This window comes from Sus scrofa, chromosome 11 (genome assembly GCF_054392235.1).
Source record: "Sus scrofa isolate SSC_HxYL_T2T_F1_AM1 chromosome 11, Sscrofa_HxYL_maternal_Yorkshire_Landrace_v2.0, whole genome shotgun sequence".
NCBI classification, from domain to species: Eukaryota; Metazoa; Chordata; class Mammalia; order Artiodactyla; family Suidae; genus Sus; species Sus scrofa.
Genome location: NC_139393.1, coordinates 42,799,395 through 42,812,349, shown reverse-complemented (window position 1 = coordinate 42,812,349; position 12,955 = coordinate 42,799,395).

The following is a 12,955-nucleotide window of genomic DNA, read 5'->3' as shown; positions in this document are numbered from 1 at the left end:
GAGCATTATAATGTAAGAAAAAAGGATGTATACATGTATGTGTAACTAGGTCACCATGCTGTACAGTAGAAAAAAAATTGTATCGGAAAAATAACAATTAGAAAATAAATAAATAAATGGAGGGAAACAGGGAAAAAAAGTTCAACAAAAATTAAAATAATGTTCATTTTCAACATTATCTTTGTTAATTAAAGAATGAGAGATGTGGTTTTTTAATAATATAATTTGAAATGTTAAATTATGAATGGTTGTAAAAATGTTTAATTTTTTGTCATCTATCTATATGAAAGCTGCTTATATTTAATCTTTATATCAAAAATTTGAAGAAACCATATTTAGGAATCTTGATCTTGAATTTTGTTTAGTCATTTCAATATACTAGCTAGAATTGGTTTATTATTTATTTTTAAATATTATAAAATTATTTTTATTTCATAACTTTATATTTGATAATGGAACATGTTACTTATATAATATTGGTACTTTCCTTATTTTGTTTTCTTTTTTCCATTTAAAGATATTTTGTATAAAATATTTAATCACCAAGGAGCTTACAGATATCGGCCTCAATCTACCCAGTATGTGGAACTAATTTCCAGTGTGCCAGGTGTTAGAAAGGAAAACACAATTCCAAACAATAAATCATTACTTGTATAAATTCTTTACTTATTGGTAGGCTTTCCTTACCAGTCTACTAGACACACCCTTCTCTCAGAAGAACTAAAATTCAAATTTAGTTACTTGCAATTCTGGAAAGTTTACAACATGTCTTCCATTTTCAGTGTGAATTGTACATGATCACCTCCACAAAAACATGCCCCTCTTAGTTCAGCATTTGTTGTTTTTTGCTATGAATACATTACTATTGTAGTCTTTTCTTCTGTTTTAATAGCTTATTTCATGAATTTTCATATCTCCTAAGAAGTCAATGCTGTCTTAGGTCTTTCGCATATATGCCATGGTACATCAAAATTTGGTTTTCTTATATGCTTTTCCTCTTGCTTAACAATGGGCCTAAATCTAGGGAAAATATCCCCCTGCCACCAAAGGAGAATATTATTTAATTTTAATTTCTATGATTTCATAAGAAAGTAAGATATAATTCATAAGTTACATACTAAAAAAAAAGCATAGTAAACAGCAGCCTTAGCAACCATATATATGAATCAGAACAAAATAGAAGAGAAAAAAATATTGGAAACATTTTCCCCTCAGTTTTATGTATTTTTGTTTATTTTTCTTTTTAAGAAAAGAATATGTATAGTTGAAATATGAAGAAAAATACTCAGTAACCATGACTGGTAAACATTGAAGGGCAAGAAATTGAGGAAAAAAATCCTATGCTAGGAAAGTTATGGAGGGAAAAGCATATAATAAAAATATGGTTCCAAAGGACTATAAGGGCAAAGGAGGTAAGGGTAAAAAAACAATCTTAGTGATTACGAGTGGTCTTCAGTGTTGAGATTTTGGTTTTCATCTCTTCAACAAATATTTATAAATCTGTAATTTATTTTAAAATATCTGCATATGCATAAACAGGTTAATTGTCTACAACTTTGGGGGTGGATAATTAGCATGTAGCATTTGCTTTTAATAAATGCACACTGCCTACAAGGATGTAACCAACCTGTCAATCATCCTTTCCTAAATACGTACCAGAAGTTTTAATTTAATGTTGGGAAGCTAGAAATAATTTTCCTTGGAGAAATAGATAGTACTCCAAAAATGTGTATACCAAGAAGTATCACATAGGCATTAACATCTGCACGAGAAAAATGTATAAATTCTTGAACCCAGCAGCTAAGCACTGAATGGATAATTCTTACCCAAATGAACACTTAATTAAAATGCATGAGTAAATGCTTGACTCTATGTGCTTCTCAAAGTGTCTAATAATAGAGTTGATGGGTTTGGAGATAATCTGCTGACTTACATCAACAATTTGTATGGCTTTTTCTTGACTTCTTTGCATTAAATATTTTTATGTGTAGACAAATTTTAGTGTAACATGCCACATGCTAGAGTGGTGCTGGTGATGAGGAAAATATAGATATTTATTCAAACAATCTGTTAATTTTTTATTTTATTCAAATAATTTAATTGTTATTTACTTAGCTTTGATCAGTTCATAAAACCAGTATTGTCTCTTTTTCTATTAATAGAAAAGCAAATTTGTCCTCTGTAATAGCTCTATACAACACAAATATGTAATAGTCTGTTAAAGGTAATTAGAGCCATGAATAGGATGTTCCCTTTGTTATAAGGGATGCCTTAGCATTCTTGTAATCTGACCAATTATTACAAATCTTTAGTAGAGAGTATAATTCTAGAAGCAAACTTCCTAATTCATGTTTGTATTCATTTCTAAAATTGTCTAATATTCTTTACTGCTACTGTGTGCCAAGGACTGAAAATATACAAACAGAAAATAAACAGTCTCCTATTCTGAGAGCTTTCAAGCTGTGGAAAAAAATAGGCAAGGAATTATTATATAGTGTACAATGATATGAATACTTGGACTGAAACCCTGAGATTCAGGAAAGAACATTTCTTTCAAGAATCATGACGTGTTCTGTATATCTGGAGCATAAGCAGAAAAGAAAAGAAATGGAATGTGACCTAAATGTGGCAGATACCTAGAGGTCAACTCTAGTTTGGGATTTTTCCCTGAGGGCAATGGTGTGAAATTAAAAGGTTTCTAAATGGGAAGTGACATTCTCTCCATAGAGTCCTTCCTCACAAATCTCCTTTTCATAATTAAGCAGACAGTGTACACCAGAGTCACATTGCAGAATGAGACTGTTGTGTCCTTCACAGACATCAATGTCAATTTCATCCTGGAGTCTGCAGTCTCTCTGAGTCTCAGCAGAGTCAGGAGCACTACCATTGTTTTCAGGGATTGGTACTGTAAAGTCATCCATGACAAAGTATTCTTCCTGGAAAAAAGTATTTTTTAAATATTTTGCTAACTTTTTCTTTGACAATAAGATCCACAAGGCCTTTTTTCTGAGTGAAATGCACCACATCACATTTTAAATGTCTTGAAGTCTATGGTCAGGTAAGGATATAAGGCAGTCTTAACTTCAATTTTCTACCTTCCATGTTTGTTTGTTTTGTTTTGTTTTCTTTTTAGGGGCCAAACTTGTGGTGTATGGAAATTTCAAGACTAGAAGTAGAGTCAGAGCTGTTACTGCTGGCCTACACCACAGCAACAGAAATGGGGTTCTGAATCTCATCTGCAAACTACACCATAGCTCATGCCAATGCTAGATCTTTAACCTACTGAGAGAGACCAGGGATCAAACCCCATGTCTTCATGGATATTAGTTGGGTTTATTACTGGTAAGCAATGACATGAATAAATAAATAAATGACATGAATAAATAAATAAATGTCTATTTTTGATTATTAATTCAAATCACTAGTTTAGGTATATAAAATTCCTAAGTATATTGATGAAGTTTACACATATTACTTGAAAATATATTCCTTCTTATATTTGCTTCAAACCTGAGAGACCTTCCGCATGTGTACTGTGGTAGCTATTTAATCATTTCTTGTTTGCTTGTTTCCTGTTTTCCTGGTTTTTTTTTTAATAAGATAGCTTCATTTTCCACTTTTCTGCCAGTGAGTTGATGAGGCAGTCATTACTTTACAAAGAGATTTTTAAATTATCATGAGGTATTCAAAAATAATCTATAAAATATTAAAGTGAATTAAGAGGTAAATCCTTTAAATATCTTATAATTAACAAAAAGAACATAAAATTTATAAAAATGGAAATCAATTTCAGTGGCTTGGGATTGAGAGTTTTTTCTAGTTACTTGGATATTTCTTTTATACAAAAAGGTAATAATTAATAAATTATTACTGACTGTAAATAATTTTATTTAAAATATGGTTTTTTTTGTAAGTTTGCACATTTGCTCTGTAGGTTTTATTTGTGAGTAGAATAAAAGTTAAGAACCCGCAAAAGTCAAGTTTCATTTTAGTGTTTACCTTTTTTATCTGTTGCTATAATTGGATGTTTTTATTTCATTTCTCAAAAAAGAGATAAATGTTTCTCTGATGGAAAATCTTGCATTTTAATGTTTGTTCTATCATATATTTTCTAAATGTACTAGTATTCCCTCAGTAAACATGAGAATATGAAGAAGCCCCAAATATATTTGTCATTCTCAGAGTGAAGAAAAAAAGTACATCTACTTTGATGTCTGAGAATGCAGAAAGATAGAGGAAAATATTAAACCACAAAAACTGAAAACAGAAAAATACAATATTTAGCAATGTTTATTTTTACCAGAATAAAATTTATTAGTGCTGACATTACTATTTTTTTCCCCAAACATGGAATTTTTTCTGTGTGAAAAATGCGTCATGTGCAACAATTTTCTCCCATTCCATGGGTTGTCATTTTGGTTTGTTTTTTATGGTTTCCTTTGATGTACAAAAGTTTGTCAGTAGGATTAGGTCTCTGGTTATTTATTTATTTATTTTTTACTAAATAAACTTTTACTGCACAAACTCTTGCTTTTTTAAAAAAAAATTTTTTTCAATATTTTTAAAATTATAGTTGATTTACAATGTTGTGCCAGTTTCTGCTGTATAGCAAAGTGCACAGTCACATGTATATACCTATATACATACATTTTCCCTTTCTTATATTATCTTCCATCATGGTCTATTCCAAAAGATTGGATAAAGTTCCCTGTGTTATACAGTAGGACCTCATTGCCCACCCTTTTTCAATGGAATAATTAACACCTGCTAACCCCAAACTCCCAGTCCATCCTATCCTCTGCCCCTCACTTTCGGCAACCACAAGTCTGTTCCCCATGTCTGTGAGTCTGTTTCTGTTTTGTAGAGAGGTTCATTTGTGCCATATTTTAGATCCCAGTTATAAGTGATATCATATGGTGTTTGTCTTTCCCTTACTGACCTCACTTCATATGAGAATCTCTAGTTGCATCCATGTGGCTGCATTGTTTTTTGGTTAATTTATTTTATTTTATTTATTTATTTATTTATTTATTTATTTATTTATTTATTTTTATTACTCATTGAATTTATTACATTTATAGTTGTACAATGATCATCACAATCCAATTTTATAGGATTTCCATCTGGTTAATTTTTGCTTTAATTTCTGTTTCATTGGGAGATTGACCTGAGAAAACACTTGTATGGTTGATGTCAGAGAATGTTTTTCTTATGCTTTCTTTTGGAGAGGAGATTGATGGTGTTTTGTCTTTCATTTAAGAGTTTAAGCCATTTTAAGTTTATTTTTGTGCATGGTGTGAGGGTGTGTTATAGCTTCATTGATTTACATGTGGCTGTCTAGTTTTTCCAGCATCATTGATGAAAAGACTCTCTTTTTCTCATGATATATTATTGCCTCTTTTTTTGAAGATTGACCATAGGTGTCTTATTTATGGGTTCTCTGCTCTGTTCCATTGGTTTGTATATCTGTTTTGGTACCAATACCATACCATCTTTTTGACTGTGGCTTTGTAATTTTGCCTGAAGTCTGGGAGATTTATGCCTCCCTCTTGGTTTTTTGTTCCTCAGGATTGCTTCGGCAATTCTGGTTCTTTTACAGTTCCATGTATATTTTTGGATTGTTGTAGTTCTGTGGAAAATGTCATGGGTAATTTGATAGGTATTGCATTGAATCTGTAGATTGCTTTGGGTAGTATGGCCATTTTTATGATATTAATTCTTCCAACAGAGGAGCATGAGATATCTTTCCATTTCTTTGCATCCTCTTTAATTCCTTGATTAATGTTTTATAATTCTCAGAATATAAGTCTTTCACCTTCTTGGTCATGTTTATTCCCAGCTATGTGATTTTGGGGGTTGCAATTTTAAAATGTATTGTATTTTTATTCCCTTTCTAATATTTCATTGTTAGTATATAGAAATGCAGCTGATTTCTGAATGTTAATCTTATATCCTGCTACTTTGCTGAATTAGTTGATAAGTTGGAATAGTTTTTGGGTTGAGTCCTTAGGGATTTCTATATATATAGTATCATGTCATCTGCATACAGCCACAATTTTACCTCTTCTCTTCCAATCTGGATATCTTTTATTTCTTTTTTGTCTGGTTGCTGTGGCTAAGACTTGCAATACTATGTTGAATAACAGTGGTGAGAGTGGGCATCCTTGTCATGTTCTAGATTTTAGTGGGAAGGCTTTCAGCTTTTCTCCACCGAGTATTAAATTTGCTGTAGGTTTGTTGTAAATGGCTTTTACTATGCTAAATTATGTTCCCTCTATACCCAATTTGGTAAGAGTTGTATTATGAAAGGATATTGGTATTTGATGTTTTTTTCTGCCTCTATTGAGATGATCATGTGTTTTTTTACTTTCTTGTGTCAATGTGGTGTATGATGTTGATTAAATATGTTGAGCCAGCCTTGTGAAACTGGGATGAATCCCACTTGGTCATAGTATATGATCTTTTTTATAGGTTGTTGCATTTGGTTGGCTAAAATTTTGATGAGAATTATTGTGTCTATATTCATCAGAGATATTGGCCTATAATTTTCTTTTTTGGTTTTATCTTTATCTGGTTCTGGTATTAGGGTGATGCTGGCTTCATCAAATGGCTTTGGTAGTGTTCCTTCTTCAAACTTTTGGAAAAGTTTAAGAAGAATGGGTGTAAGTTCTTTTCATGTTTGGTAGAATTCATCTGTGATGTCATCTGTTCCTGAACTTTTGTTTTTATTATATATTCAGTTTCATTTCTAGTGATCAGTATATTCAGTTATCTATTTCTTCTTGATTCAGTTTTGGCAGACTGTAAGTCTCTATAAAGTTATCCATTTCTTCTAGGTTGTCAAATTTGTTGCCATACAATTGTTCGTAGTATTCTCTTATGGATTTTTGTATTTCTGCAGTATCCATTGAGATTTCTCCTTTTTTAATTTCTTTTTTTTTAATTTGTGTTTTTTCTTTCCTCTTTTTGGTGAATCTGGACAGAGTTTTGTCAATTTTTTTTTATCTTTTCAAAGATACAGCTCTTGGTTTTGTTGATTTTTCTTTTCTTTTTGAATCTCCATTTTATTGATTTCCCTTCTGATTTTTATGATGTCTTTCCTTCTGCTGACTTTAGGTTTTGTTTGTTCTTTTTCTAATTCACTTAGTTGGTGTGTTAAGTTGTTGATTTGAGATTTTTCTTCTTCTTTGAGGAAGGCCTGTATAGCTATGATTTTCCCTCTATGCACTGCCTTTGTGGCATCCCATAGATTTTGAATGTTCTTATCTTCACTATCATTTGTCTTGAGGTATTTTTTAATTTATTTTTTGTTTATTCATCGCCCCCCCTTTTTACTGGTAGCATGTTATTTTGTCTCCATATAGTTCATTTTATCTCATTTCTTTTCCTGTGGTTCATTTCTAGTTTCATGCCATTGTGGTTAGAGAAGTTAATTGAAATAATTTCTATAGTCTTAAATTTGTTGAGGTTATGTTTGTTCCCCAATATGTAGTCAATTCTTGAGAAGATTCCATGTGTACTTGAGAAGAATGTATATTCTGATTTTTTTTTTTTATGTAATATCCTGAAAATGTCAATGAAGTCTAAATTTTCTATTGTGTCACTTAGGATCTCTGATGTCTTATAGAGTTTCTCTCTAGAGGATCTGTCCATTGATGTGAGTGGATATTAAAGTTTCTACTATTACTGTATTCCCTTCAATTTCCCCTCTTATGTCTGTTAGTATTTGTTGTATGTATCTTGGTATCCCTATATTAGGGGCACTTATATTGATGATTGTAATATCTTCTACTTGAATGGACTCTTTTATCATTAATTAGTGTCCTTCTTTGTATTTCTTTATGGCCTACATTTTAAAGTCTATTTTGTCTAATATGAATATTGCAACTCCTGCTTTCTTCTTTTGTCTTTGGCATGAAATATCTTTTCCCATTCCCTCACTTTCAATTTATATGTGTTCTTTGCCCTAAGATGAGTTTCTTGTAGACAGCATATTGTACTCTCTTGCTTTTTATCCAGTCTGCCACTCTGTGTCTTTTGATTGGAGCATTCAGTCCATTGACATTTAAAGTAATTACTGATAAATAGGTATTTATTGCCTTTTGAAAACTTGTTTTCCATTCGATTTTATGTTTCTCTTTTGTTCCTTTCTTTTTCTGATTGGATGATTTCATTTTATTTTATGCTTGTGTCCTTTTCTTTTTAGTTTTTGTGAATGTAATATTTGGTTTTTATTTGAGGTTTCCCTGTTTTTCGAGTATGTTAATCATTTCTTATATCTGCTTGCTTTAGCCTGATAGTCATATAAGCTCGAACACATTCTAAGAGTCTAGAATTTCTTGCTTTCTTTCCCCACATTCTATGATTTTGAAGTACTTTTTTAACAGATTTATGTTTCACCTTTGCTGTTCCTTTTGTTTATCATTAATTTTTAAAAGTTTTTTTCCTTTTATAACTGTATACTGGATTATTTAATTGATTGCTTTCCAACTGTGATTTCCTCCAACCTATTTTTCTTACTTCTTTTTTATTTAGAGTATCTCTTTCAGTATTTCTTTTAGTATGGGTTTAGTATTTCTGTACTCTTTTAGTTTTCGATTGCTAGAGAAATTCTTTATTTCTCCTTCTAGTTTAAATGATATTCTTAGGTAGTTTTCTAGGCTGCAAATTTTATCCCTTGTAGAACTTTGAGCATATCTTGCCACTCTTCTGGCCTGTAGTGTTTCCATAGATAAGTCAGCTGATAGCCTTATGGGTGTTCCCTTTTAATTAACATTTTAGGTTTGTCTTGCTGCCTTTAGAATCCTCTGTTTATCTTTAATTTTTGCCATTTTTACTATAATTTGTTTTGGTGTGGGTATGTTTGCTTTCAACATGTTTGGGGCCCTCTGTGCTTCCTGCATCTTGACACTTGTTTCCTTTAGATTTGGAAAGTTTTCAGACATAATTTCTTCAAATATATTTTCAATCCTCTTTACTTTTTCTTCTCCTTCTGGAATTCCTGTTATATGTAGTTTGGCCCAATTTATATTATCCCATAGGTCTCTTATATTACTTTTGTGTTTTTTCATTAGGTTTTTTGCTGTCCTGTATGGGTGATTTCCAGTATTATATCCTCCCAGTCACTAATTCCTTCCTCTGCATTATCCATTCTGCTTTTTAGTATCTTTAACTCAGTTTGAATCTCTGCAAGTGAATTTTCTATTTTTTTTCTTTTTTCCTCCTTATATTTTCCAATTCCTTTCTGAAGCAATCTGCATTACTTTTTATATCCACTCTTAATTCTCTCATATTCACCCTTAATTCCTTAAGTATTTTCACTATCTCCCTTATATTAAGTATTTTCACATCTCCCTTTTATACTCAGTGTCTATTATACTGCAGAGGTCTGTTTCATTGTTTGCTGCTTCAGATGATTTCTCCTCTTCTTTTAACTGGGAATGGTTCCTGAGCATCTTCATGTCACTTATATTTTTTTCTTTTTCTGTGAGTTTATGGAAATGCACTACTGTAGTCTTAGAGTGCTATTTTGATGCCAGAGTGTATTTTGTAGTGGGTTACTATTTAATTTTACATGTGAGTTTGAATATTTTCTGTCTCTTTCTTCAGTGTGAGCAGGCCGTTATTTCCAGGGTGCTGAGTGTGTTTCCAGGGAGAGGGAAACAATGGGTAGGGCTAGTAATCAGTTCCTGGTTCCTGGGCTCATGACAGTAACAAGGACCTGAAGGAAGTTTGCAGAGGCTACTCCTAGATGCTGGGCCCTTGGAAGTGGTAATGAGCCTCTGGCAATTTTAGGCCATTTCTGGCGCATTTGGCAGTGGTAGGGTCTGTGAATTCCCAGGGGAGTAAGAGCAATAATGGGTGGTGTTTGGTCACAGTGCACTCCTCTATGGTGCCTTATAAGGTGACTGGGGCCACAGATAGTACCCATTCATGGACTCCTAAAATGGGCCACACTCACCTCTGGAGTCAGAAATAACTGTGGTGGTTTGCCCCCACCAGTTCTAGACCATGAAAAAAGCACCTGTGCCACTTAGCCCATGCAGGAAGTGCTGCAGGCTGTTCCTTGTTGCATGATCATGGGAAAAGACAGTGATCCAGCATATGTGGGGGAGTCCCTGAGCATTTATCAGTGGCAGAAGCAATGTGGGTGTGTTTCCAGGGGAGTGAGAGCAACAATTGGTGGTGATCAGTTACAATGTCCTCTTTCTTTCTGGCCTCTGAAGTGACTGGGACCACAGGCAGAAGCTGTTCACAGACCCCTGTTGTGGTAGGCCATTCCTCCCTTTTGTTTCTAAGTTGATTGCTGTGTTTTGTCCCTGCCACCTCTAGATAATACAGGAATCACTGCCTTACACTTAGCCCCCCAATGCCCTTAGCCCACACAAGTGGTGCCCAACCACCCATAGCCCACACATGAAGCATCCTGTCTCCCATAGCTTGAGCAAGTCTCCTTTTGTTACCTGTGACTGCCCTCTGAGAGCCCCACATGCATATATAGATTCCAGTGGTAGTCTACCACTCCTCCTTTTGCCCACCCCAACAGTGGAATCTTGCTTCTATTACAGGCCAAACCTCCTCCCAGCTTCCCTTGGCTGTGGCATCATGTTCCCCATTGCACACCACTCCCTAGCCCCCAGGACATCTCTATACAACTGACACTATTTCTCTTCCTGTAACTGACCTCTGGAGCCTAAGTCTCAATGCCCAGCCCCCACACTATTTGACTCAGGCTGTGCTGTCTGGGGCAATGGTGCAGATGATCTGTGTGGTTCTCTCTCTGATTTGCCCTCCCCAGTCTAGATGCTGCACTTTTCTTGGCAACTTTGAGGTCCCCTCCATCTCAGCTAATCTCCCCCCTGGTTAGGTGCCTTCCCAGGGTGTGTGTTCCTTTTCTCTTTAACAGCTCTTTCTCAGGAGTGCTACTTCAGTCCTGATTCTTTTTTTTTTTGTTCTGTGGAAATTGTGTCTTTCACTGAGTTAAATAATAATTTAAAGTAATTACCCATGATATTTGAGTATAAAAATATTCTTCCATAAGTAAAAATTTGAGAATACTTTAAAAAGTAAAACATCTTCTTTGAATGAATCAATATAGAGGAACATTTTTATCAATTCATTCAAAGATGTTTCAATTTTTGTAGCATTCTCAATTTTTTACATATGGAGGAATGTTATGTTTATCACTCTAATTTTTCTACATCAAATGGTTCAACCAAATGACTTATGATGAAACATAATTATAAATTAAATGCACTGAAGTACAAAATGTACCTACATAATCTCAGAGATTACATGAAATAGTTTCATAATTAAATATATTAAAATATTGAAAATGAATTGGGTAAAACAGAAGCAGGAGAGAATTCTGATCAATACAAGGGTTAATGCAAATTTTATTTGCCACTCTACATGCAGCATATCACAGTACTGTCTTCTAGAAAGTGCTTACTAAAATTTTGTTGGATGAATGGATGAGTAATGGTGAATAGACTAAATTGAATTAATCTTAGAACTAGTATTTTTTCCATGAATACCAGTTAACTTGAATATATCAATAAACTATATCTCACAAGTTGTTTCTTTCTTGCAGTTAAAATTTATTAAATATTTTCAAACACTTCAAGAAAATTAAATGCAGGTTGAGTGGAAAGTGTCAAGCTAATAGTGCCTTTCTTACATTCATAAAAGACAAGAGAATAATATGGTTTTAAGTCATATCTGATGCCATGATAAATAGTAGTTAGCCCTCTCAACCAAGAAAACAATTGAACACTTAGAGCTAATATATGAAATGGAGAAGCATACAAAATTTTTTTGGTGGTGATTTTAACTACTATCCACTAATAGGCTCTTGTAGATAAATAAAAAGACTATATAACTGTTGTGGAATTTCTATGTGGTCATTTGGTTATAATATTAAGAAATTGAAAACATTCGTTGTATCATCAGAGAATAAAACAAAATCATTTTTGTTTAAATATTTAGTCAAAAATTCTCTATTATGTTGACAGCTTAATTCTATTTCCTACTTTCTTGCATGATTAGGCTGAATGTCTCTCTAACCTGAGTAAATATCCTCAAACATCTTTTGTCCAATAATGACATCAACCAGTATATCTATGTTGTTTTTCTGGAATCAGTGTTTGTGCTGTGCACTCTCTTATGATGTTTACTTGCTTATTTTCATTATTTCTTCAGTTACTATTCAAGATTGAATTAAGCCACAGTTTGAGTCTCAGTTTATGTGCTGCTATTCATGCTATGTACATATTGTCCCTTTTGTCTTTTTTGGCCATCTGATGCTGATACAGTGTGAATAACAAAATCATAAAAATTTCTAAGACATGAAATGTAGTGAATTGTAATATCTCATACCTAGCATGTTGCTAAAGATAATGCTAAAGATTCTGAGCCATCAATATATCTAAGTGTGAATTAACACAACAGATTTCATACCCTGGTGTATCTGAGTTTGATTGTTAAATAGTGAATTTGGTAATTAAAGAAACAAATAACTCATTTTAGTTTTATGAGTTATAGGTTAGGCTATATAAATGAAAAATTTTTTCAAATAATTTAAAATCTTGAATATAATATTTTGAAACCAAAGAAAAACACTGTTGAAATTTACTTCTGAAATATACTTAGAGAAAGCTTTTTAGTAGTTATTCCAGTGTATTTATTTTGACAAGTATTAACATATTTTTTTTAATGGCTGCACCTATGGCATATGGCAGTTCTTGGGCCAGGGACTGAATAAGAGCCATGGCTGTGGCAATGCCAGATTCTTTACCCCGGTGCCCAATGCTGGGGATCAGAGATCTCCATAGTGACCTGAGCTGCTACAGTCAGATTCCTAAACCACTGTACACAGTCAAAACTCCAATTTTCATTTTTATTTCTTTATGGTAGACATAATTCTGTGAAAATAATGTTAAAGACTTTGAAGGCA